We start from the raw sequence: 26590 nt of genomic DNA, 5'->3' as shown, positions 1-26590 counted from the left end.
ATTCTGCTTTATCTCCACCAAAGGGTATTCAAAGCATCTTAAAATAAAAACAAATAAAAACATTGACTACTTAATACCTCTAGTCATGATCAGAAAGTTTTAAAATTAATAGCAAACCTTCATGATTCTAGGCTAGCTATTCCTATGACACCAAAGTAGCAAAGGCTGACATTTTTCAGAAATGTATAATATTCAGCAGTGATTTCTGAATTATGATTACTTTCATGGTTTATGAAATGGAATGTATGCAGTGAGGGATTATGGAGCTCAGATGGGAAGAGGACACATGTTACAATTTTATACCACAAAGCAATACATGGGATTTGTTTACACTACACAGCACTCTAGCATTAGGAGTTCTGGTTCTTCTGCAGTTCAAGGAAATGCATTAGTGCTCCGGATACTTCTGCAAACTATAATCTCATGGTTCTACATAGTATTTCTTTGTAAGGAAGGAATTCAATGTACCCTACACGACATTAGACTTCATATTATCAGATCCACCAAACAGAAATGTGTGTGTGTATATACCATATTTATTCAAGCATAATGTGTCATTGAATGTAATGTGCATCTCAGTTTAGAAGGTGCATATTATAAAAACTGTATTTGCTCTTGAATGTAACGTATCTAACAGCACAGGCATAGCATGTCAGTGAGCCAGGAAGCATGAATGAACCCTTTTGGGAAGCCACACCTTTTTGTCAGGCTGAGGAAGGCAAACTGGGCAATCCCGCATGATTCCCAATTGGCCTCATTCATGAGGCTTTGAAAACTGAGGTGAAGGTTTTGAAGGCCTTGTGAATGAGGCCACTTGATAAGTTCATGGGACTGAGCCTAGGGCAGACGAGAAACCCTGGGGGCCTGGGATCCAGGATCCGTGGCTAAGTGGCAGAATTGACTGGGTCACCAGCTGGGCACCCCTTCTCCTTTTTCTAGGCACCATAGAATCCTGAGGCTGCTGTCAATACTGGGAACAGCCTCTTTGCTCCTCTCTAGGGATTCTGATTCCTCTGGGCCTTTCCACATAGGTGGATAAATAATGTGATTCTAATGTGCCATTGAGACTAATCACACCTCAATTTTGGCAATGTAATTTAACAAAAGAAGGTGAGCATTAGACTCGAGTATATGGTATATGGAATTAGCTTAACTATCACAGCCAAACAGAGAATGCTGACTTTCCATTGCTGGATACTACTCCATGTTTTTTCCATGTCTGTGTGTCAGCTGGTTATGTTGCAATTGGTAAACAATTGGGAGTAAAAATCTTTGCTAATCTATTACAAATCAACTAGAAATCTGCCTTCTGTCCTGCTTCTGACTAAAATCTGCATTGTGTTTTGAAGGTCAGTTCCCTTGATAGAGAACTAGATAGTTTTTTCAGTATAATTTTTAAATTGTATTTTTATTTTTAAAAGGGGGGAATTAGGGTGGATCTGAAAAGTCAGATTCAGATTAAATTACATATATAGATATAGATATGGAGAGCAATCCTTTTTTCATGCTATTCTTTTTAGTTTAAAAAAGCTTTTTTTAAAAAAAAATATCTCAAGACAGTTATGAAATAAGAGAAAAATTCTCTGGAGGAATTGGGACTGTTCAAAGACAAGGAAGTAAAATAAAGAGTAATTAATTTTTTTAGTTTTTTCCCCAATGAAAGTGAGTCTCTATGGGATCTGTGCGAAGACTTCATTAGTTCATGGCATAGCCAGATTTGAGATATAATAGAAGTTCAAGTCAGCCAGCTGTGGATTATAGCCTGTGAAATTTAAAAAATGAAACAGTGTGTTTATAATGTAAAAAAAAAAAAAGCAAAGAGTTCTGTGGAATGTGTATGTGTCTTTGTGACTGAGACTATCAAAAATGATCAGCTAGTATGAGAATAGTGAATTGACCTATAATTAACCTAAGAAAAGCATCATGTTAAAAGGAATGACTGGTGGAATCAGATGGTCAATGTAGGCTATTGGAGAAGGTTATGTTTATAAAACAGAATATAGTGGATTTCTCTTATCCAGTTGGATGGGATCTATCAGCTGACTGGGCTAGGAGATATATAAAATAGGCCAGGGAAGATAGAAGAGAGGTTACTGAGTGTTTGCCTCCTACGCCAATGTGTATGCTAAGCAACCCAAACTGAAACTGCTGTTTTTAGCTGATAACTGCCCAGACCATGCTGATAAAGGCAGACCATACAGTTAATAAAAAACATCTCTTCTCAAACAGGCTAAATATGCTTTTTATCTGGACTGATATAAATAATGGGTGCTTATTATGTAAGTTGAAAGATATGTAACAGACACACTCTTATGTACAAGTAACTGTTATATATCTATAATATATATCAACACCCAAGGATATTAACCTCCTTGATGCCTGTGCATATTTTTTTTCATAATTGCCTGTTTAGAGATGTATTGTTCCTCAAAAGATGATATGGTATTCATTAGTGGAGAAACTGCTAAATTATATTGCTTAAGATGTTAATATTTCTCTATGTATTAACTATAAAGATTTTTTTTTCATGTCAGGAGCGACTTGAGAAACTGCAAGTCGCTTCTGGAGTGAGAGAATTGGCTGTCTGCAAGGACGTTGCCCAGGGGACACCTGGATGTTTTGATGTTTTTACCATCCTTGTGGGCGGCTTCTCTCATGTCCCTGCATGGAGCTGGAGCTGATAGAGGGAGCTCATCCGCGCTCTCCCCGGGTGGGATTCGAACCTGGCAGCTTGCAGCCCAACCTTCAAGTCACAAGGCTTTAACCCACTACTCCACCGGGGGCTCCTTAACTATAAAGATAACTGCTAAGGAATGCAGATGCTATAAAAGTTCAGTTCTAATGAAAATATTATACCTTATTTGTAGTGTAAAGTGATGACTGTATGATGTCTTACATGTAATGTGATGCAATGAAAGAAATGTGCCTAGATCCTGACATGTCTATGTGCATCCCTGAGGCGAGTGTGTATGTTTGCATAATCATGAATAAAATAAATAGCCTGAAAGACTAACAGAGAGCCTGCTCATTCTACCATAAATAAATATCCTGAGATTCCAATACTTAAAAATGTTTTGAGTGTTGATTTTAACTCTGCCTGTGGAGATTTTACCATTGACCACAAGTTGACTTATACATGCAGTAAACGTGTACTGTACATGAGTATAAAATCTGTTTTAACAAAATATCTTCTATAAATATATTGGATAGATTCAGAATACTACCAGATTTTTTTATTTGAGTTTTAATGGCATACACTACTTCTAACATAACTCTATTGAAGAGACTGGGCCCATTAAAATATAGCAAGTTTGAATTGGTAATACAAACTGAACACTATATTTTGTGCTCTCAGATGCTTTGAAAACATTTTATGTTTCTGCCACAAATAATTTTGCTAAATGTTACCCTATGAGCTTCCAAATTAAGGGCTGAGATTATCTAATTTAAATACATAGCTCATAGAGTCTATATTTTACTATGTAACTCGACAATTTACTATATGGTGCAATTTATAAGAAATCAAATATGGATGCTTTCAGTGCTGGATTGTTTAAAGCACCAGCCATCATCACCAATCATAATCAACTCCCACCATTGTCACCCTCATTTTTATACCCCATCTTTTCTCAAAACTGGAAGTCAAGGATGCTTTTCTATTTCAAATGACACGTACAATAGAAGTTATGATTCCACACATATCACTGTTTCTATTTTCCAATCTATATTGTGAGATAATATTTATAAAGACCATGATTTTTGTTCACCTACACCATGGTACTTCTCATTTCTAAGCATGAATGCAAAAGCTGAGCAATGAAGAAAGCTGATGTGAAGCAAATTAACTCATTTGAAATGTGGTGCTGGAGAAGAGTTCTACCAAATTAATGGGCCACTAAAAACATGAATAGATCCTTAAAGTAAATTAGGCATAAACTCCCACTAGAAACAGAGATGACTATACCAAGCGTGTTGTGAGCCACCTTGGGTCCCATCTGGGAGAAAGGCCTCACATAAGGAGAAGAAGAAGGGAGAGAGGAAGACTTTAAAAACTCTAAAAACATTCTTGAGAAGAAGGCAGAGGGGTTGACTTTAAAACATTCTGCCTCCTGGCTGCTTCCTGCTGCCTCCTCCCCTCCACAGACACCGGTAAGGAGGAGAAGAAGGGAGAGGGGAAGACTTTAAAAACATTCCTGCCGTTCCTGCTGCCTCACAGCCTCCTACGGAGGGTCACGGCCTATTGGTTTGTTCTTGGACTCGTCTTAGGCTGTTTACACCTCTTCACATCCTGCAACCTGCTTTTTATATCTTGTGGCTTGCCAAGGGTTCGAGACTGTGGAAATGTCTGTTGCTGGGCTCATACCATAGCTATTACCACCACTGGTTGGCTACTGGGGTCGGACCCATCCCTGGAATTTAATCTAAATCTGGTTGGACCCGGGGGGGAGGTAATTGTTTTTTGTTAATCTGAGCCGTCAATCCTCTTGTGACCAGGAGGTTGAGAACAGTACTGTATAGCTGCTAAAATCCTGCGCTGCTGCTAACTTAGCCCCTTAGTTTTAGTGTTACTTATGTACTATGAACTTTATAGCCTTCAACTGTTACTAGGATCTTGCTATTACAATATCTCCCATTCCTCTGCACAGGTCACTATCAATAATTGGATCATGGATGTGAATGTAAAAGGGGAGGGGGAGTGTTGGAGGGTTTTGAAGGCTATGTAAGGGGGATGGGAAGAGGGTGGAAAGTGCCACCATTTGGGTTGTTAAATCAGCCCAGTCAGGTTGACTCAGATAAACAATGGTCAGGGGACAAGAGTGGGAGATGTGCAGAGGATGGGGGGGGGGAGTTCTGTCAGTCATGGAGCCACCATTGGATGGTTATAGGAAAAGGGAGGTATGGGAAAAGGAGACCAAATGTATTAATTCAGTCTAAGGACATTCAGAGATCATTATTAGTTCAAAAATGTATTCCAAAAGGGTCTCCTGACAAGATGAGTTTGGGTACCCGGAATGGCGGGCCCGATGGATTAAAGCTGGTGCTGCTGAATGCCAGATCAGTTAATGGGAAAACAACCACTATTAGTGATCTGATATTAGAAGAGCGAGGAGACCTGGCATGTATAACAGAGACCTGGTTGGACAAGTCAGGTGGGCCTAACCTCACTCAGCTCTGTCCTCCAGGTTACTCTGTTCAGCACCAGCCAAGATCCAGAGGGTGGGGAGGCGAGGTTGCAATAATCTATAGGGATTCTATCCCCGTGACCAGATGCTTTATCCCACAATCTACCTCATTTGAAAGTGTCCACCTGCGGGTAGGAGACCGGGACAGTATAGGGATATTTGTAGTGTACCATCCACCCCGCAATAACACAAACTCCCTGACTGAGCTAGCCAGGGTGATCTCGAGCTTGGTGTTCGAGTCTCAGCGCTGGGAGACTTCAACATACACGCAAAGACCACCCTGTCGGGAGCAGCTCAGGGTTTCATGGATACCATGGCAACCATGGGACTGTCCCAAGTGATTTCTGGCCCTACCCACTGTGCTAGACATACATTGGACTTGGTATTTTGCCAGAGATGGGAGAATGGTGGGGGTGTGGAAGAGCTCTCGTTAGTCCCACTGTCATGGACTGACTACCACTTGGTCAAGTTCAGAATTACTGCAACCCCTAACCTCCACAGGGGTGGGGGGCCCATTAAAATGGGCCGCCCCAGAAAGCTTATGGATCTAAATGGATTCCTGATGGCTCTTGGGGATGTTCCCGCCTCCTCGGTAGGTGATTCTGTTGATGATCTGGTCACTCTCTATAATGGGGAGATGGCTAGGGCAATAGACACAATTGTTCCGGAGCAGCCCCTTGCAATGCTCAGAGCTAAACTAGCTCCCTGGGTCTCCACGGAGTTGGCAGTGATGAAACACAAGGCGAGGTGCCTAGAGCACGTGTGGCGAAAGTGATGGAGCAAATCAAATTTAGAACGGGTTAAAACAAAAAGGAGAGCATACTGCAAAGCAATGGCTGCTGCTGCAAAAAAAAAACAAAACACCCCTATTATAGTTCTATTGAGGCAGCCAAAACCCATCCTGCCAAGCTTTTTAGAACAGTCAGAGGGCTGCTTAATAACACCCCTCAAACTGCAGCCGCAGATGACCCGGCAGAGAAATGTGAAGCTTTTTCCCAGTTCTTTTCAAAGAAAAATCACTTTGATTCGTTCCGAGCTTGACTTCGCAGTTGATGCAATCTCCGAAGATGTAGCGAGAATACCTGCTTGTCCAATTTTGATGGATCCATTTCAATCTGTGCAACCCAAGGACATGGACAAGGTCCTTGGAGAAGCGAGAACAACCACATGCATCCTAGATGCCTGCCCATCCTGGCTGGTTAAAGAAGCCAGAGGGGGGTTGGTCGAGTGGGTAAGGGTGGTGGTGAACACCTCCCTCCGGGAAGGCAGACATCCAGCCGGCCTTAAACAAGGTGTAATAAAACCGCTATTGAAGAAGCCATCACTCGACCCCACTTATTGGAATAACCTTCGGCCTGTTTCCAATCTTCCCTTTTTGGGCAAGGTCGTGGAACGTGTGGTTGCCTCGCAACTCCAGGGGTTCTTGGTCAAAACTGATTATCTGGATTCGGCACAGTCTGGCTTCAGACCGGGGCATGGAACTGGGACGGCCTTGGTCCCCTTGGTGGATGATCTTGTTATGGTTGAGCCTTCGGGCTCCGGTAATAGAAGAAGGGGTCATAAGACTCCTCGAGAGTCAGACTCTTTCGAGGAGCGTGAAAGAAAACGGCTCCGGGATTTGTTTACAGACCCGACAGATGAGGACTCATTTGAGGGTTTTTCTGAGGGTTTGGAGGAAGAGATGGCCAGCTCGGAGGAGGACGACATGGAATGGACTCGTGTGAGGGAGGATTTGGGTGTTGGGGAAACAGGCAATGAAAGCATGGGAGGTGATTGGCGGGTTGCAGGATCAGACCCATGGACTGGCTGGAGGGATGGAGCGGGATCCACAGCTGGGGATGCTGTGGGGCGTAGTCAAAGGTGCTTAAGCTCTGATGAGGATGATGATGTTGGGGCGCCTGGAATTGGGATGGCAGCTGACAGCGATGATGAGCTTGAACTGGGATAAAATGGGGTTTGGGACCAATGTCTAATTGCGTTGGGCAAGGTAATCTGGACGGACGCTTGGGCTTTTGTTGGGGAACTTCCTGAAGACGGGTGTGATTTGTTACTGGATACGTAAGTTTACCAAGGACACTGGGCATCGACGGAGGGAGGAACTGTGCGGGGTTTTTCTCTGTGGAACTTGTGTTTAATCTCGATAGCTTGGACCTCCGTCGTCTTTTTGACGGGCAATACCTACTCGCACTGGATTGACGCTGGACTGACTGACTTCGATTCCGGATTATCCCTTCTGCTGGCTATCGGTGAGACCTTTGGATTTCTAGACGACTACGCTTGGCTATAGACCTCTGGACCGGATTGGGACCCTGCTGACTGCCGTTACCCTGACTGCTGTGCCTGGACCTGGATATCGTTGGCCGCTGACCTTTAAACTGAATCCTGACTACGACCACGCTTTTCGCTCGCTGCAGGAAGGAACAAACAAGCCTGGTTTATTCTCCTGCTGTTTCTGAGTAGCAGAGAGGAATCTGCCACCAGTTTGTTGTTTACATTCTGACTCTTGTTGATCCTCTTTTGTTTGCCAGGCTGAAGTAAGCACTTTTGATTTAATCCGGATTATACTTCTGTTTAACCCGGTTTATCCCTTTGAACCATTTAAGCTCAAACTGAGCTGTTTTTTGTTACTTATCACACTGAAGTCAAGTGTTTGCCCTGTTCTTTGTTTCCTACGGGCGTTTTTAGTTCTGTAACCTCAATAAACTGAGTTTTGTTTTACTTGCTGGCGTTCTGTCTCTGACAGATCTCTGCAGAGAGCTGGACAGGGGGAGTGTGTCCCTGCTGGTTTTCCTGGATCTCTCAGCAGCCTTTGATACCATAGACCATGGTATCCTTCTGGGTCGCCTCGCTGGAATGGGCCTTGGGGTACTGCTTTGCAATGGCTCCAGTCCTTCCTTGAGGACCGTACCCAGAAGGTGTTGATAGGGGACAGCTGTTTGGCCCCACAACCATTGTCTTGTGGAGTCCCACAAGGTTCAGTACTGTCTCCTTTGTTGTTTAACATCTACATGAAGCCGCTGGGTGAGATCATTTGGAGTTTTGGAGTTCAGTGTCATCTGTACGTGGATGATGTCCAACTCTATCATTCCTTTTCTCCAGCTTCCAAGGAGGCCGTCCAGATCCTGAACCTGGCTGCTGTGTCTGACTGGATGAGGGTGAACAAATTGAAGTTGAATCCAGACAAGACAGAGGCCCTCCTGGTCAGTTGTAAGGCCGAACAGGGTATAGGATTACAGCCTGTGCTGGATGGGGTCACACTTCCCCTGAAGGTTCAGGTTCGCAGTTTGGGAGCCCTCCTGGACTCATCTCTGAGCCTGGAACCCCAGGTTTTGGCGGTGGCCAGGGGCACCTTTGCACAACTCAAATTTGTGTGCCAACTGCGCCCATACCTTGGGAAGCCTGAGCTGGCCACGATGGTCCACACTCTTGTTACATCTCGTTTGGACTATTACAACGCGCTCTACGTGGGGTTGCCTTCAAAGACTGTTCGGAAGCTGGAACTAGTCCAATGTTCCGCAGCCAGGTTACTAACTGGAGCGCCATTCAGGGGGCATACAACTCCACTGTTGAAGCAGCTGTACTGGCTGCCTGTTATCTTCTGGGCACAATTTAAAGTGCTGGCTTTGGCCTACAAAACCTTAAATGGCTCTGGTCCAACTTACCTCTCCGAATGTATCTCCCCCTATGAGCCGTCCCACAGATTAAGATTTTTGAGTGAGGCCCTGATCTCGGTCCTGTTGCCATCACAGGTGCAGTTGGTGGGGATGAGAGACAGGGCTTTTTCGGTGGTGGCTCCACAGCTATGGAACTCCTTGCCAAGGGAGATTAGGGAAGCTCCCTCCCTCATGTCTTTTAGGAAGCAGCTGAAGACCTGGATGTGGGCCTAAGCTTTTGGCCCATTCTAGGATATGGGTTGATAGGACCTGATGTACTCATTGGATTAATGTGAAGTTGAATACGGACTGGTTCTGACTTTTGCCTCAAGTCTACTGGCCCTGCTGTAACGGTCACACGGTGTTTTACTGTTTTAATTGGATATGATAATTGGTTTTTAAGTGTGTGTTTACGATTGTTGATTTTTACTACATTTTGTATTATATGTGGCTTTTAATTTTGCTATTGTGTAAGACCGCTCTGGGTCCCCCTAGGGGAGAAGGGCAGTATTAAAATAATAAATAAATAAATAACTAAATAAATAAGGGATGACTTGAATCACTGGAAAAGATTATAATCCTTGGCAAAGTGGAAAGCAATAGAAAAATATGAAAACTGCACCACAGGTTATTTGATTCAGCTGCTGTATTTTTATTTATTTATTTATTTATTAGACTTGTATACCACTACTCCCAGTTTGGCTCGGAGCGGTTTACAGAAATAGATTAAAACAATACACTTAGCTTTAAAATAAAAACAAAAACAATAAAAAACAACAATAAAAACAACAATAAAAACAGACATAGCCCCGAGTTTTTCACCCATCAAAAGCTTTTCAGAAGAGCAAGGTTTTGCAGGCTTTCCGAAAGGCAAGTAGGTCTCAGATAGTTCGAGTTTCAACTGGCAAGGCATTCCATAAATGAGGGGCTACAATCGAGAAGGCTCTCTGCCTAGTAGAAGACAAATGATAATTCCTTATGTTAAGGACTTCAAGCAAATTTTGGTGTTTGGACCGAAGTAATCTCTGGGGTTGATAGGGGGATAAGCGGGCACTCAGGTACGCCGGCCCCAAACCATGTAAGGCCTTAAAGGTTAGTACCAGTATCTTGAAAGTAATCCAGTACTCAATCGGTAGCCAGTGCAGCTGTTGTAGAATTGGGGTGATACGCCACCTCGCCGGCACCCCGGCGAGAAGACGAGCTGTCGCATTTTGCACCAGCTTTAGCTGACAGAGGAAGGCCAATGTAGAGGGCGTTACAGTAGTCGAGCCTCGAGATGACCATCGCCTGGATCACCGTAGCCAGGTCGTTCCTAGATAGGTAGGGAGCCAGTCGCCTAGCCTGACGTAGATGGAAAAACACAGATCTGCTCACAGCAGAGACCTGGGCCTCCATTGTGAGCAGAGGGTCCAATAAGACACCAAGACTTTTTACAGAAGATGACGGACGTAGTGTCTCACCATCCAGGGTAGGCAGCTGGATCTCCCTCCCACCCGGACGGCCCAGCCAAAGGATCTCCGTCTTCGCTGGATTCACCTTCAACCTGCTGGCACGCAACCATCCAGTAACGGCCTCAAGGCACTGATGGAAACTATCGGGTACGGAGTCCGGCCAGCCCTCCATCCTCAGAAGGAGCTGAGTGTCATCAGCGTACTGGTGACACTCGAGCCCAAAGCTCCGCACCAGTCGGGCAAGCGGTCGCATATAGATGTTAAATAATAAAGGAAAGAGAATAGCTCCCTGTGGGACCCCACAAGTTAGCGGAGACCACTCAGAAACCATCCCTCCCCTCACCACCCGCTGTCCCCAATTCTGGAGGAAGGAGGACACCCATTTAAGGGTATCCCCCTAACCCCCGTCATAGCTAGGTGGTGGGTCAATAGATTGTGATTTACCGTATCAAATGCTGCTGTGAGATCCAATAATACGAGCAGCGTTGATCTGCCTTGATCCCTTTGGCAGCGAAGCTGATCTGTGATGGCAACTAGCACAGTCTCCGTCCCGTGCCTCCTACGGAAGCCGGACTGGAAGGAATCAAGTCCGGCTGTGTCATTGAGGAACTGCTGCAACTGTTCCGCTGCTGCCCTCTCCACCTGCTCCCTTGAACCACCTTGCCCAGAAATGGAAGATTCAAGACTAGGCGGTAGCTAGAGAGAACCGAACGACCTAAGTCTGGTTTCTTCAGCAGCGGAGATACCATCGCCTCTTTTAAACCCTCTGGAAAAACTCCTTGCTCAAGGGAGCTATTATATTCAACAGAGGTTCACGTAATCCCTCCAGGCAAGATTTTACTAGCCAGGAGGGACACGGATCGAGGGAGCAGGTGGTCGGCCTAGTTGCAGTCATGATCCTGTCGACAGCCTCCGCATCCAGTGGGGAAAACCGGTCCAGGATGGGCCCAGCAAGTGGCCACGGGGTCTCAAGTTCAATTACTGTATCAATCGTGGCAGGGAGTTCCTGGCGGAGCAACGAGATCTTGTTTGTGAAATAGCTCATTATTGTTTTGAATAGAAGGAATTGTTGTCAGCAATCTAATAATCTTGAATAATTGCGCTGGGTGTGAACTCGCAGACGCTATCAAGGAAGCATAATAAGAATTTTTTGCCTCGGTGATAGCCTGCTCATAAGCTGATTTCGATTCCTTGTCACGGCGTTCCCGCCAAATGACCTCTAGCCGTCTCTTCTCCCATTTCATCGCATGGAGCTCCTCAGTAAACCAAGGAGACCGATTCTTGCGGGGTCGGAGCAGATGTCTAGGAGCGATCTCATCGAGTGCATTGGATAAATTGGTGTTCCTTTTTTTTAAAAATATGTTTTTATTGTAGATATCAGCGAAACAACAACAAAATCCATCAACATACACACCAATTACATATTCTCGGTAACATTACACTTGTTAGTTCCACTTTTATCTCCCACTTATGTCCAGTAGTTTTTCACCCCTCACCCCTCCCCCTCCCTCTGGGAACAGTACTTTCTTCCATTCAGATATTATTTTAATTGATCAATCGTAAGTAGAGAATGATTCAATTCTTTATATTTTCTTTGTCCTTTGACTCTATCTATCAATCTTCCCCATTTCAGATCCCAATTCTTTTTGATTCGGCCTGATATATATTTAGTTCTCCTTTCAAGGATATAATCTTGAAGCATAAAATCAGCTAGGTATTCATACCATTTTTAACTTCCCATTTTGTTTGTTCTTTCCAACCCAAGGCAACTGTTGCTTGAGCGGCAACTAACATGTATTTTATAATTTCCCCCCAGTCCTTAGTAATTTTATTCTTATCTAATTTCTGGATGAAGAATTCTTTATTTTTCAAAATCCATTTATGTCCTGTTAAATCTTCCATTTCCTTCTTTACCTTGTTATAAAATTTTTGCACTTTATCACATTCCCACCACATATGAATATATGAGCCAGTTATCCCACATCCGTGCCAACACAATTTTGTGGTTGTTTTAGTTATATAAGCCAATTGGATTGGGGTTCTATACCATTTAGTCAGTATTTTCCTTTGGGTTTCTCTTATCCTTATCTGCTTGATTTTTTTAATTGAGTTGATCCAGTATTCGATATCAGAGTCGTTAATATTCATGTCTTCTTTCCATATCTCGGCCAATGTTTGTTTCAATTTATATTGTTTTTCAATTAATATCTTATAAATAAAACCCATCAGGCCTTTTTCCTTTTCTAATTTCCATTTTAAAATTTGGTCAAAATCTGTTTCTGGACCTTCCTTTTTCTTCCAATTCATAATCCTTTGTTTCAGTCCACTCCAAAGAAGCCAGTTACTTTGCCCACAAATGTCTTTTATCATTTCCCAATCCTTGATTGTCCCATCTGGGTTTAAGAGGTCTTTTATCAATTTCATTCCATTTTGTTTAAAATTTGTTATCGCTTTACCAAATATCTGTTCCTTTTTATTATTTAAAAACTCTATTGGGAGTATATCTACTTTATTTATTGGCAGTTTACCTTGCCATTTTTCCAACACTCCATGGATGAGATCATTGGCCCTCCTTTAATTTCTTTTAGAATTTTATTATCTACCCATCCTTTTAAACATAGGAAATTGGTGTTCCAAGTATCCACTTGCACCTCTAGTGAGTCGCTGATAGGTTCCATGGCCTTCAGAGCATTCAGGGACCTGACCGGTTCCATAAGTCTCTTCAGGCGAACCCAGATAGGTTCGGCGCCCAGACTGGGTGAGGTGGTATGCTCTATACAGATTCCTAGGGCGCAGTGGTCCGACCATGGAACCTCCAGAACGGAGGTTAGTGTCACTTGGATTCCAACTCCGAAGATCAAATCCAGTGTGTGACCAGCCTGATGTGTAGGCCCCGTACTATAAAGTGAGAGCCATGGTCAACACCAGGTCTTCGGCTGCTGAGGAAAAGGAGCCTGCATCAGTGTGGACATTGAAATCCCCCAAAATGATAAGCCTGGGGAACCTCAAGGCCCACTCCGACACAACCTCCAGCAGCTGTGATAGGCTGTCCACTGGTGCATTAGGCACACGGTACACCAGTAGAACGGCTATACTCTCCTGTGAATCCCACACAAGGCCGACACTTTCAATACCAGAAATGTTCGCAGTGGGAGCCGCCCTCAGAGATCAATTATCCCGTATTGATGCATTGAATCTGCTGGGTTTATGTAAGCACTGATTCGCCATCCAGCATCTACTATAGTTAGTGCTAGAAACCACATTAAACCAATCAAGACGGACATTTAATCTTTCCTAGTTTGTCTCTTTTATATTTGAGCAGGGCTTTGTTTTGGCCTAATAGCATGAAACACACTCAATAGGGTAACCATGATAATGTGATATGTTTGGGAACAACAACTAGCATACAGTCTACTAGCACATGGTTCTACTAAGTAATCAGTTCTGGCAGTACCAAAAGTTGAAAATTATGCCATATGTGATGGTTGACAAACTTGAATTGTTAAAAATTGAGAAAAGGAAGCAAATCCTTGGTAACTTTCTTCTTATCATGTGGCTCAAACTAAGCGTCCTAGGATGCTTAGAGCCTCCTTGAGGGCCGGAGCCCCATGGCAGTCATCAGATAACGTTGCCAGTGGTTTCATCCCCCAACCAGGGTAAAAGCATCACCAGATAATTCCCTGGCAAAAAGGGGAAGCAAGGGCAAAACTTCCCACATGTTATGGGGAAAGCGTTGTGAGAAGGAACTGCACATGGGGCAACAGATTCACCCCTCTGCCCTCTCTTTCCTCACCAGAAGCCAGGTGAATCTGGACATAGTAAGTTCAGTACTCGGTTCCGATAAGATAGTAAGTTCAGTACTTAGCCATGGAATTGCTAAGAAACCTTTCCTGAGAGATACAGATGCAAAACAGAAGCGACATGTGATGCAGTCTGTTTCTGGACTGTATTACTTCACATGGGAAATGGTAGACTAAATATTTTTCCTCAAGCAATCAAATTAAATTTTGCATACCAAAAACAATAATCTCAGAAGGGAATTTCCTCCTTTTTTGATATGCAACTGAAGAAAAGAACACATATACTGCCGCATAAACAATATATAATATACATCTTAGTGAGATAGGTTGGCTCCAGGATGTATCACATGAAGAACAATTTAGACAGCTTTCAAATGTTCTTCCACCTAGTGCATCTCCCTTGTTCCCATCAGCAATTCCCAGGTGGCTGTGGGAATATCTAAAACAATAAATCATGCATACTAAGGTTCTTATTGCATAGGTCTTTCAAGGCCAATTATATTGCAAAGACTTGCAGTCATGACTGCAGACCACAGTATGGCAGGGAATTGACACTCTTGAATGACCTCCGTTGGAACCCCAAATCATTGGGTCATTTGAATATTCTTATAAGAAATGTCCCTGTAGGAATGACTCCTAGAAAACTAGAAGGTCACCTGTCAACCTATGCGAGCAAACTCTGATTTTTGTTAACATAGTTCTGGGATTTAAATTCTGATGTTATGCTATATTAGCTTTCTTTTGTTCAGACAGATACACTATCCATTAAAAAGTTTTTGAAGTATTGAAGATACAAAATATGGAAATATTAACTTTAAAGTAAAAGAAAACAATAAAGCTTCAGATTAATATTTATCACAACACAGAATTTATTGTATTGGATTAAACAGATGATGAATTCCTCGATGGTTCAAGTGTGCTCCAAGGAAAGCTAGAAGGTTGTACAGTTAACTCCCAGGGTGTAACTCTAAACCATACAACCTACTACCTCAACCCGGATGCACACAGTTTGCAAAGTCTTCTTCTTATCTTCTGATCCCTTTGTAATATGGCAGAAACTTACCATTCATTAGATTCCATTATGTGTGGTAAGAACATAAAAGGATTAGTGAGGACTCTTTAGTATGTTCCAGAAAACAATTGAGCCTTTCTTAGGTAATGAGGACATTTATTTATTGATTAAAATATTCATATCCTCCTTTATATCTATATCTATAGAGCAGCATGCAACAAAATTAAAATAAGAATTAACTATAACAATAGTTTAAAATGCCAAAAAGATATTGACTCATTTATCACTTAAAACAAGACAATTTAAAATTATGCCAAATATACCATGTGTACAAATTAGATAAAACAATTAAAGGCCAAAGTCTTCAAACAGTAATGTTTGAGAGTATGCTAAAGTGAAAAGACATTTTTAGCTGTGTACAGTTAAATTAGGGGAGGGCAACTGTGGAAGGCTTAAAGATTGCTTTTCTATCCTGGGAGATCTTTGAGTACCTCACTCCATCACACATACTTTTGTAAATAAAACAATAAAAAGAATCCCCCGCCTAAAAAGGTTTGCTTTGAGGGATGTCTGGGCCATTATAGGCCCAGGAAATGCATTTTTTTAAGCAATAGGAAATGAGAAGAAGTTTATTTTTGTTCACGTCTTGTTGGAAAGCAAACTTCTCTCAGATCTAAATTGATCTTCCCCTTTCCTCCCAATACACCAATGTTGTGGAAATGCTAGCTAGATACCATTTGAGGACAAATTATTTTAATAGAAATATTTTTGACCCCTAGGTGCCTCCAAATGTGGTTAAAATGTCCTCCAGACCCCTTAGAAGTACTTTTGGAGTACACTGAAGCTAATCAATTAGCTATGAGACCCTAGAGACCACAAAATGGGTCTGGGGACTTCACTTTGCATACCTCTGATTTAAGCAGAGGCACATATAAATTACATTTCTGTCAAAATTGTAAGGCCACTTCACATTACACATAAAAGAAGTGCATCCATATCTCCATAATGCATACCAAAACAGTTAGAGGATTTCAGGATCAATAGCAGAATGACTGAGTGCCTATTTAGCATGCTGATCATTCATTTCATTTTTTAAAAAGAAGATCAACTACAGACCAAGACATGAAATATCTGCTACATGTCCAAGTAGGTGGTACCAGGTAAGTCTGACTTGGTTTGAAATGACACAGCTTCCCAGGCTCCCGAATGAGATGCAATATGCACAAAGGTCTCAGCCATGTATTTCCCTGGAATCAATTCACATGCTTTTATAAATACAGTTAGCCCTCTACATTTGTTGAGGCTAAGGGCTCAAAAAGTAGAAAAAATGCCAATTAAAAGCACTACTGGCATTTTTTTTCTCTGGGAGAACAACTCTCTAGGAATCCTCAGGTTCATCAGTGTGATTCTAAAGAAACACAACATTATGCTGGAGGACCTACAAATCCCCAGAGAAATGTCCTCTCTAGGAATATCTTAGGATAACTTTATGGGCACTTTATGGGTACTTTATGTCAGAGTTGACCCCAGAGTCACACGGGACTACCTAAAGATTTGTACAAAAAATTGCACAAATCTATGAATAATCAAATCGCAAATGTCAAACCTGCAAATGTGGAGGGTAAACAATACTTGTATTTTAAAAACACTTAAGTGGATTTGCTTGTTGGGGCACATAAATGTGATGCATATCTTTCTTTTTCCATATGATGGGAAATGACATTCCTTCTGTGTGTTGGTGTTTAAGAATTTGTGTGTGTATATATATATATATATATATATATATTCAAGATTGTGGACAAGAGCCATATTCCAGAGACACATTTAGTTCCCTGTTGCCAGTCATGGAATTATCATGGACATTAAATTCCATAGTTGATAACAGGAAAGTCAAATTATCTGTGCAGTTATCTTTTGGCAGATTACAGCTACTGCTTCTAAATTTCTTTTTATTTCTGAAGTATGGAAAAGTATTGTGACACAAAACATAAACAAGCTATATTGTGCTTTTTTTAAAAAACTGAACAGACAAATACAATTAATATAAAAATGTCCACTAGACATACATGATGCTAATGATTTTAAAACCACTAAAATATGGGGATGTAAGAGAACTTGAAAATAGTTAGTCTAAAAAAACTTGCTGTACACACTTTGGTCAGATTACCATAGGGACACAGACCCATAGAAGCGAGCTTGTGCATTATACTTCACCACAAGATCGGATCTACGGGTTTATGCCAATTGGCAACAAAAGTGGCATCATCTATTTCAAGAGCGAGGACCTTGAGAATACCTTCTTTAAATATAAATGGAGTGGACTCGTCAAACAAGAGAAGAGCATTTCATTATTTGCAATTACTGAAGAGGAAATTCCCAATCAAGATTCATGGATTACAAAAAGGATGGATCTGGCAGAAATGGATAACCTGATCAAGCCCACTCAACCATCAGACCTTCTCAAATTTGAAGAAGAAATCTAATACTGTGATAATTAGAGATGGACAAATTGACTAGGTTTATACAATCACCAAACCCTTCCAAATTTGAAGAAGAATGGAAGCCTTTTACTGACTATTTAAAATATGAAAAGAAAATGAAAATATTGGGTTTTCTATAGCACCAAAACAAAATTAGTAGTATGGGGATATAGTTATAACAAGGAAAGAAAAAAAAACACAGAGAAGTCAGTGACAAGAATGACAGAATCCCCAATGATATCCAAGGGATCCTGGAAAATTAATCTATCAGTGGGAAAAGGTTTTATTACAAAAAGAAGCACATTTACAACACCATAAGGCAGTGGAGGTGGGATAGATGGAGTTGTTGACATTCAGAGGAGACTAGTAAGATTTTGACATGTGTCTATGGAAGGAGGGGGTGTGGCCTCAGTAGGTGATTTGAGTCAACCGTGCACTCTCCATCTCCCTCTTTGAATTTCATTCATGATTTGGTGTTGGACAGGAATTTTGGATCCTGCTTGTGGGTCAAACGATCTGGGAGGTGGGGAATTAATATCCTGTCCTTGGGGCTGGTCTCTGGGGTTTTAGCTCTAGTTAGAAGTCAAAGTGATTGGGGGGGGGCTTACACCCCTTTATTAGCCTTCGAGGATAAGAATTGGCCTTTGAGAAACTATGTAAATTATTGCTTACTCTTAGAGGTTTTGGTGTAATGCCCAAGGGGAGGATGGGGGCTCAAGTCAGGGATGACAGACTGCCTCAACTGCTCCCGTATCAGATCGCTCCCCAAATAGTTCGATTATCATCAAGAAACAATATAAATAGGTAACTATTCAATAAAAGTTGCCCTTAGTTTAATCAATTCCTGTTGTGTGTTCTTTTTATTTCTCGAGTTTGTCAGCAATAGATTTTTCTGAAGAGGGCAGCAGAAACAGCATAGGAAGTGTTAGTTAGGACTTTCTATTTTTCATTTCTCAAGTTTTCTATCTCTTTTTTCAAAACACTGTACACAGTGTTTCTATCCTTCTGTTTTAGATTAGAAAAGAAATGTTCTTTTTTCCTCTTTTCTTTTTTAACATCATAGAAATTTAGACAGCAACAGTAAAGATGTAAGATGTTTAAAATGTCCCTGTTCTATATCCATTTTTGTATCCCTCCCAATTCCGCATATATTTATAATAAAAATTATATGGGAAAAAGTGGCATAATTTTTCAACTAAACAACATGTAAATAAATCAAACCATTGCTATACATAAGTATAGAGAAACAACAATTTTGATATTCACATTACAGAAATGATAGGAATCCTATTTGGATTATACAGAGGATGATTGTTGAAAATCTACTTGTAGCAGATAAAAGAGTTATCTGGGAGACCTGTTGCATAATCATACACAGTAATACCTTCACGTATGAGTTTAATTGATTCTGTGACCAAACTCATAATTCAGTTTACTTGTATGTCAAATCAAATTTCCCCACTGAAATGAATTGAAATGGTATCAATCTGTTCCAGCCCCCCCCCAAAAAAAATAACCACACCAATTTTTACGTTATTTACCTAAAAGATCAGATAAGATAATGGTGGTGGTGGATGAACCTACTCTACCTTGCTTTTCTCTCCCTCCCCTTGTCCTAGCTCCACTCATGATTGGCGAGCCGGGAGCAATTTCCTTCCTTCCTCCTCTTCTTTCCCTCACAAGGGGGAGGCAGACAGTGTGTGCAAATGCATCCCTTCCCCAAACTCGGGTGCCTAGATTCATCCAAGGAAACACAGTAAGTAACATAGGTGAGAAGCGAGCCAGAAGTATGCAGTGATTAGGCTGCAGTTTGAGAAGCATTGCAAAACTACTGTTCCAGGCATGCCTCAGCAGGAGGGCTCTTCTGGCTCCACCCGCTCATGAGTGGCATTTGAAGCATGAAGGGAGAAAAGGAGCATATACATGCTGGAAGAAGACAGGCTTCTTTGATGATACAGGAGTTCTGTTTGGAGGCTCAAAGGTGGCCAGGAGACTTGGCCCTTCTGGGAGGTACATATGCACTTGGGATTGAGGGGAGGAATGCATGTGCACACACTGGCTGCCTCCTTCTCATGAGGGAAAGGGGAGGAGGAAGGAAAGAGTTGCTCCCGGCTCACCAATCATGAGCGGAGCTAGGACAAGGGGAGGGGGAGAGAAGCAAGGTAGAGTGCTTCTCAAAAAAACCCAAACTGTTTAATAGAATTCTAAAAAAGATAACGACAGATCTTTTCCAGATTTCTGTAAGCAATGAATGATCAGTCTTCTTTGTAGAAACTTAAATACTGGTCTGTAAGACATACATATTATAATTATAAGTTAAGAGCTATTTCAACACAAAGGTGTCATATCATTTGAATCAAATAGATCTAAACCAATATCCTTCACTCATTTATAGCATTCCAATTTTACAGATATTAATCAGTCATAGCATTGTTTTATGAGTAAAAAATGACATTTTTAGTGTTGATATTATGGATCAGGCACATTTTTTCAGTTGGATAAGAAAATCGTCCACTGCTTGTGCAAAAGGTTTGGAGAAGTATATTTTTGTTCTGCATTTTAGGCCTAAATCTAGCTGCCACAGTAAACTAAAGGAAACTTATTGAATTGAGAAAATTTATATACATATTGCCTTATAATTTATCAGTTGATTTAATACATTTACTCTAGATGGGGCTTGACCTGGATCTTACTCCTAGAAATGCCCTTCTAACAAACTTTTGGATTATGGATATTCTGTGATGCCTTTACAGATTATAACTGCTTTTAAGATTGTAACACATATATAGGTGAGTCATACAGCTGAATGTTTCAACAAACATTCACTTAACATGCCATGATTGATAGAAAACATGTTGTGAACTTTGCAAAATGTTGTACTTGTTCTAAAAGTATACTGTTTAAAGTTTCCTTCATTACTTTATGAGTGCAATTTTAATGTAAATCTTGCCTTCAGACATAAATGAAATGAAATGAGGTCAGTTAAATCATCAAATCAATTAAAACTACCAACATCTGCATTTCTACTATAATATATGCATCCAATATCAATATCTGTATCAAATATATTGAATTCAAAGAGTTGTGACTAAAATATTTTAATATATGAACTCACTATTTTGTTACCTTCATTCAGATTTTCCAGGGGCACATTCTTCATTTTTTTTTTGTAATTTTTTTGTAGCACTGCAACAATATTACAAAAATCAGGATCAAAATAGTGTACAACATGAGATTCTGGAGATCAGCTTGTTATAGCATTATCATGTAAGTATAAATAAACTAAACTGTCATCATAAGTCTGATGGCCCTCGAGCTCTTTTGTAGGACAGTTTAATAAACTGGCAATCTGAACAAAACTTGTATTTTAAAACAAAGCATTAAAGAGGAACATAACATTAATTTCTGCATTTGTAATAAAATGGAAAGATGTGCTACTTTGGAATGATAGTAATAATGTAGCCTTATGCAAATTATATTCAGGGAGGTGTCTGTGATTATGCCTGAAACTATAAACCATCTTAATTGGTTGATTTATCTGTCTACAAAGAGTGTTATTCCTTAGCCTATGAAACAACTGCCTTTCCATTACAGGAACACAAACTATTGCCATATTTGTTTTAATTTAAATATGCAATTACTCTACCATAACTATTAAGAAGTATAATCCAGAATAAAACCATATATTGATTTAGTACAAATCCATGTTAAAGATGTATATTAGTCAAATGTGAATGATTTTCACTTGAAAGCTACCCACAGTTCTTTGCAAAGAACAAAAAGAAATCAAAGTTCAAAACAGTACATTGGGATCTATATTTGCTACTTTATTAGGAAATATTTTTCTACTTGGCACATATTGCCTGTAAAACAACCATCATTTTCACACCAATAATTTGAATAATCAGTATATATTTCATATTAGTACAGTAGAGTCTCATTTATCCAACATAAACTGGCCAGAAGAACGTTGGATAAGCAGATATGTTGGATAATAAGGAGGGATTAAGGAAAAGTCTATTAAACATCAAATTAGGTTATGATTTTACAAATTAAGCACCAAAACATCATGTTATACAACAAATTTGACAGAAAAAGTAATTAAATATGAAATAATGCTATGTAGTAATAACTGTATTTATGAATTTAGCACCAAAATATCACGATTTATTGAAAACATCGACTACAAAAATGCGTTGGATAATCCAGAACGTTGGATAAGCGAGTGTTGGATAAGTGAGACTCTACTGTATATATTTTGCATCATGAAGGCAGATTGAAGCTCTTTACTTAAAAACAAACAAGTCTCTTGAGTATAAAAAGCTTACAGAAATATCGTATTGATTTCAGAAACCAAAATGAATTTTGACTACAAATATTTAGGTCACATAGTGACATAATAATTTAAAGGAAACTGGTTTGCTGAATGTGAGCTGTAATTTGAGCTGTAACTTTACATAGTCTCTTTGTAAACAAACATTGGATGTGTTGTGTTGCTCACATTTCTGTTCCTAACTATTCTTGGACACGCACCTCTTTACCAAAATAGACACTGTTACTAACGGAAAAGTTCTAATTATGTGAGAAACTTTTAGGTCCACCAATGGGCTTATACTTTCATTTTTGAGTACAGATTGGGAAAATGAACCGTTCAATTTCTTTCATAAAGCATAAACAACTGTCTATGAAAATTAACTTGCATTCTTTAGTAGCCAGCACATATAACAAATGTCATACAGACAGCTAAAGTTTATAATGAACGCATGTAAGACAAGAGGTCTTTGCGCTACTTTGGCACTTTGCTAAGAATAAATATGGTTCACAGTTCATAAATTCTGCGTACTTTTGTATTTTTAGAAGTACTCAGACATGACAGTAAGAAAAAAAAAATTTTAAGCATTATGTCAGTCAAGTATGCTAAGGTGAATACACAGGGATTTCAGCTTACAAAGGAAGAAAGTAAAAACATGCAAAAGAAACCAATCATATGCTATACTTTCAAAGATCATATCACCCATTGCATCATATCGTTATTTAAATCACAATTTTGTTGTATGAATCAGTCACTTCATCTTAAGTTATGTCCTTAGAAGTCTTAAGGTAATCTTTATTGCTCCCAGTTGTCCAACTTGCCAGATGCTTATTAATGTTTGTGAACAAATTAACTGAATTTGTTTCCAAAAACTGATGTGATATCTTCCTAGCTTTCTACTTCCAGGGAAAGAATCAGTATCTGTATTAGCTTTTTGGGTACATATTAATGCATAAAGCCTGTACCAATATATGGGGCAACTGTGTAGAACCAGAAGTAGGAGAAACCAGGGCAATTTTTAAAAATAAAGTCTAGAGTTCCTGTGCTGATTTTATAAATGAAGATTGCACAAACCTGCTTAAGCAAAAGGGGGGAAAGGCAGTATGCTAGTTGGTTACACTCATCTTGTAATGATTTCATATTCAGTGCCACTGCTTGGCTCATATACCTTTTCATTAAAGCACTAGAAACTTTTATTCTTCACTCAGAATGGTTGTCATACTACCAAAAAGCCCCTGTGCTATATGGAAACCAAACTGCCACCCTCACTAGAACCTGTCCTTTCCAAATGTGATTAATAAACCTTTCATATTCTGTTTAGGGTTTCTTCTATTTTCCTCTTGTCTTTTAGGAAACATAAGCAACCAACTGTATCAGGCATGAAAGGGGCAACCTCTTGGGAGTCTGCGAAAGAAAGAAAGAAAGAAAGAAAGAAAGAAAGAAAGAAAGAAAGAAAGAAAGAAAGAAAGAAAGAAAGAAAGGAGGGAGGGAGGGAGGGAGGGAGGAAGGAAGGAAGGAAGGAAGGAAGGAAGGAAGGAAGGAAGGAAGGAAGGAAGGAAGGAAGGAAGGAAGGAAAGAAAGAAAGAAAGAAAGAAAGAAAGAAAGAAAGAAAGAAAGAAAGAAAGAAAGAAAGAAAGAAAGAAAGAAAGAAAGAAGAGAAAGTTTGCTTCAAGGCTCAATTGTTTGTCAAATCTGGTTAAAGTCAAGTATTAAGATCCACCATTTTCTGAACCATGCAAGAAACAAAGGAAAAGAAATCGGGTGGGAGTGCTGCTTTCTAACTCTCTGTTGACACAATTGCAAAATCTCATCCATAAGGCCACATAATATTTTTTTCTGGCCAAATGTGGAGAGCATTCCTATAAACCATTCTGCTGATATGGTGAAGACAGCTATTGTGTAGCTTATACTAAAAGTTCTTTACTGAATTAGCCGACAAAATACATCACCTTTGAAATCTGGGAGTCATGGTAATGTCTACCTGTCAAGCTACCCACTTTGTCTGCCCATCAACCAGAGACAGAATTGTGCTGCCTAAAATGTAATGATGACTGGGAATGTGAAGAGTTGTCCAAAGTGAATCTTATGCTTGGGAAACTTGTTCACTTCCACAGCTAACTCTGTCTTCTTGTAAGGGGATGGTGGGGGAAAAAGTTGAAAATAAAGTAGTTATGATAGGATATTCTTAAATGTAGCAATTAAAAAGTTTTAAAAATAAGCTGTCTCAGAAAATGTATGGCACCACACACCTAAATGCATATAGAACTGAAATACTCATAGTTATAATGCACATTTTCTGCCTGAAAGCAGTTTTTCCTTGAACAATTGTAGCATTTCTTAGATGTTTCCCTTCTCATTAGAATCATAGAATCATAGAATCTTAGAGTTGGAAGAGACTTCGCGGGCCATCCAGTCCAACCCCCTGCAAGAAGCAGGAAAATCTCATTCAAAGGACCCCCGACAGGTGGCCATCCAGCCTCTGCTTAAAAGCCTCCAAAGAAGGATGTATTACATAATACAAGTAAGGACCTCATCACATGGAGGTCAATAAGCCAGAAGACAGAGCAGGAAACCATGGGACAGCATAAAGCTTTGTCCTGTTATAGTCAGTGGTTGTGGGATCCCATCTCATGATGTTTTCATGCTGTCCCCGGCTTCCTCCCATGTTCTCCCCAGCTTCTTCTATGAGGAGTGGGATGTACACCCTCAGGGCTCTGTGTCTTTGCATTGCCAGTATGAAGTCCAACAAAGCCTCAATAGAAGTAGCCCTGCATCATTGGGCTCTGGCAGACTCTGTGCCAGCAGTATGCAGGCAGTGTGCCAGCAGCGCAGACACTGAGAAATCCATCTATGTGATGATGTTGTAAGATGTTTTCCAGCTACCTTCTAACTTCTCTGTCTATTAGATTCTGATTATACATGGGTAAAAATTATACTTGTCTACAGACCTATCACTAGCAACAAGATTTAACAAGATTAAAATATTTCTGCGATCTTAAAAGCAAATACATGTTTCCACAGAGTGAACCTTATCCTTGTTTTCTAAGCTTTGTTTCAAGATTTAAATCTCCCTTCCAAAAACGTATAACTCATTTCTTATTCTAAAATCACACAATTTCTTGATCTATAAGACAGTTTGTTATTTATTAAGATGATGATGTTGTTTTAAAAAGAAAAAACAAATATAGAATCTTGTTGTTTCCAGGTTTACATATTACAAAAGGCAGATATCTTCATGTTGACCATGTAGAACAATGACGTGTTTATTTATTGTCCAGCATTAGTATATCTTTATCTATTATTTTCAATTTAGTAGCTTTTATGTTACACCAGTAATGTATTTGTGGGTAATACTATATCTTACCATAGTTCAAGTAGGAAATAATATTTTCTGCATTACATTTAACTTTAAGCTTTTTAAATTCATATGTCTTTTATCTATAGCCAGGGTTAGTGAATATGTCAATGAGTACTGGTCTGCTTCCAGATTAAATACAAAGTGCTGGTTATTACCTTTAAAGCCCTAAATGGTTCCGGTCTGGCAATTTCACTAATTGCATCTCCTCTATAAATCAACTTGGGCTCTACAGTCAGCACAGGAGGTCCTACTCTTGGTCCCACCCCCATCTCAAGCATGTCTGGTGGGAATGAGAGAGAGGGCCTTTCCTGTGATCGTTCCCCACCTCTGGAACTCTCTCTTTAAAGAAATAAAGCTGCCCCCTCCCTTCTCTCCTAAAAAAAATTTTGAAAAATTATTTTTGCTACTAGACCTCTGACTGAAAATTACTATTATATTTGGGCTTGGTCAGATCATGTTAGCCCAGTTAACATCACTGGGCACATAATCAACTCACATATCTTAGTGAACTTTTGCTAGCTTCTAGAAATTACTGCAGATGTTTTATGTTTAGTTTTTATGCTAGATATAATATTTGATAGGTTGCATTTTATTTAATTTATAGATGTCATGTTACAAATTGTTTTCATATGTGGAGTTACTTTGGACTATTATGTTTGTATTTGCTGTTGTACTGAGGCACTGAATGTTTGCCATTTTTGTTTGTTGGAATCCACCCTGATAAATAAAGTTAATAAATAAAGTTTTTTTTATTATTATTATATGTGGTCCTTGGGAACTGTTTGTGGTCAATTCCCTCCTGCAACCTCAATGGTCTCAAATTCTCCAAGCTTGTTTTAGCCCTCAAATTCTCCATCTTTATTAGAAACCATTTTTCCAGCCGAAAACATATATCCAAAAACTGAACAAAAATACTGAAACCCCCCCCAGAAAAAATGTAGAATTGGCTTTTCCAACCCCCTTGCTTTCCCTAAACCAAGGGGCTCAAAGACAAGAAAATCTCCAACATTGATTTTTGGCTACTGACTGGAAAATAGGCACAATTTCTTATTTATGTTTGCGCTGTAAATGCTCTTTAAGTGAATCTTTAAGTAGACCAGTGAACAAGTTTTAAGATTTAAACTGATTGTTGTATACAATTTATTTATTTATTTATTTATTTCTCACATTTATATCCCGCCCTTCTCACCCGAAGGGACTCAGGGCGGCTTACAACAGTGGCAACAATTAGATGCCCATACAAACCAATATAAAACTGCACATAAGACAGTTAAAACTATTAAAATACATTATGAATTAAAAATATACATTTCAAACATAAAATCAGTTCCGTTCTTCCTC

The 26590-nt window shown here is 40.0% G+C and overlaps 2 long non-coding RNA genes and 2 other non-coding genes across 27 annotated transcripts in view; 1 reads left to right on the top strand and 3 right to left on the bottom strand.

Annotated features, from left to right (window-relative positions):
- Positions 1 to 26010, top strand: part of LOC134297432 (uncharacterized) — a 45951-nt gene extending 19941 nt beyond the window's left edge. Inside the window, exons 2-3 of one of the 3 annotated variants that reach the window (XR_010004189.1) lie at positions 20764 to 20846; positions 23243 to 26010. This is a non-coding gene — a long non-coding RNA (uncharacterized LOC134297432). Of the gene's footprint in view, positions 1 to 19711 lie in introns of those variants that run through there. The other 2 variants (XR_010004191.1, XR_010004190.1) reach the window with 2 other exon arrangements.
- LOC103278377 (uncharacterized) overlaps positions 1 to 26590 on the bottom strand; it is a 526052-nt gene that overhangs the window by 185558 nt on the left and 313904 nt on the right. For 8 of the 22 annotated variants that reach the window (XR_010004183.1, XR_010004170.1, XR_010004173.1 and 5 more), the window contains one exon: positions 20706 to 20765. The exons of 11 other annotated variants lie outside the window; for them this stretch is intronic. This is a non-coding gene — a long non-coding RNA (uncharacterized LOC103278377). Of the gene's footprint in view, positions 1 to 20694; positions 20766 to 26590 lie in introns of all 22 variants that reach the window. 3 more of the 22 variants (XR_010004168.1, XR_010004178.1, XR_010004184.1) reach the window with 1 other exon arrangement.
- On the bottom strand, positions 14996 to 15093 carry mirlet7c-1 (microRNA let-7c-1). The gene has a single exon (NR_129814.1). It is a non-coding gene; the product is annotated as a microRNA let-7c-1 (primary transcript).
- mir99a (microRNA mir-99a) lies at positions 17273 to 17341 on the bottom strand. The gene has a single exon (NR_129993.1). It is a non-coding gene; the product is annotated as a microRNA mir-99a (primary transcript).

Source organism: Anolis carolinensis, chromosome 3, assembly GCF_035594765.1.
Source record: "Anolis carolinensis isolate JA03-04 chromosome 3, rAnoCar3.1.pri, whole genome shotgun sequence".
NCBI classification, from domain to species: Eukaryota; Metazoa; Chordata; class Lepidosauria; order Squamata; family Dactyloidae; genus Anolis; species Anolis carolinensis.
Note: the sequence above shows the minus strand (reverse complement) of the source record. Positions and strands in the feature narration are given on the sequence as shown.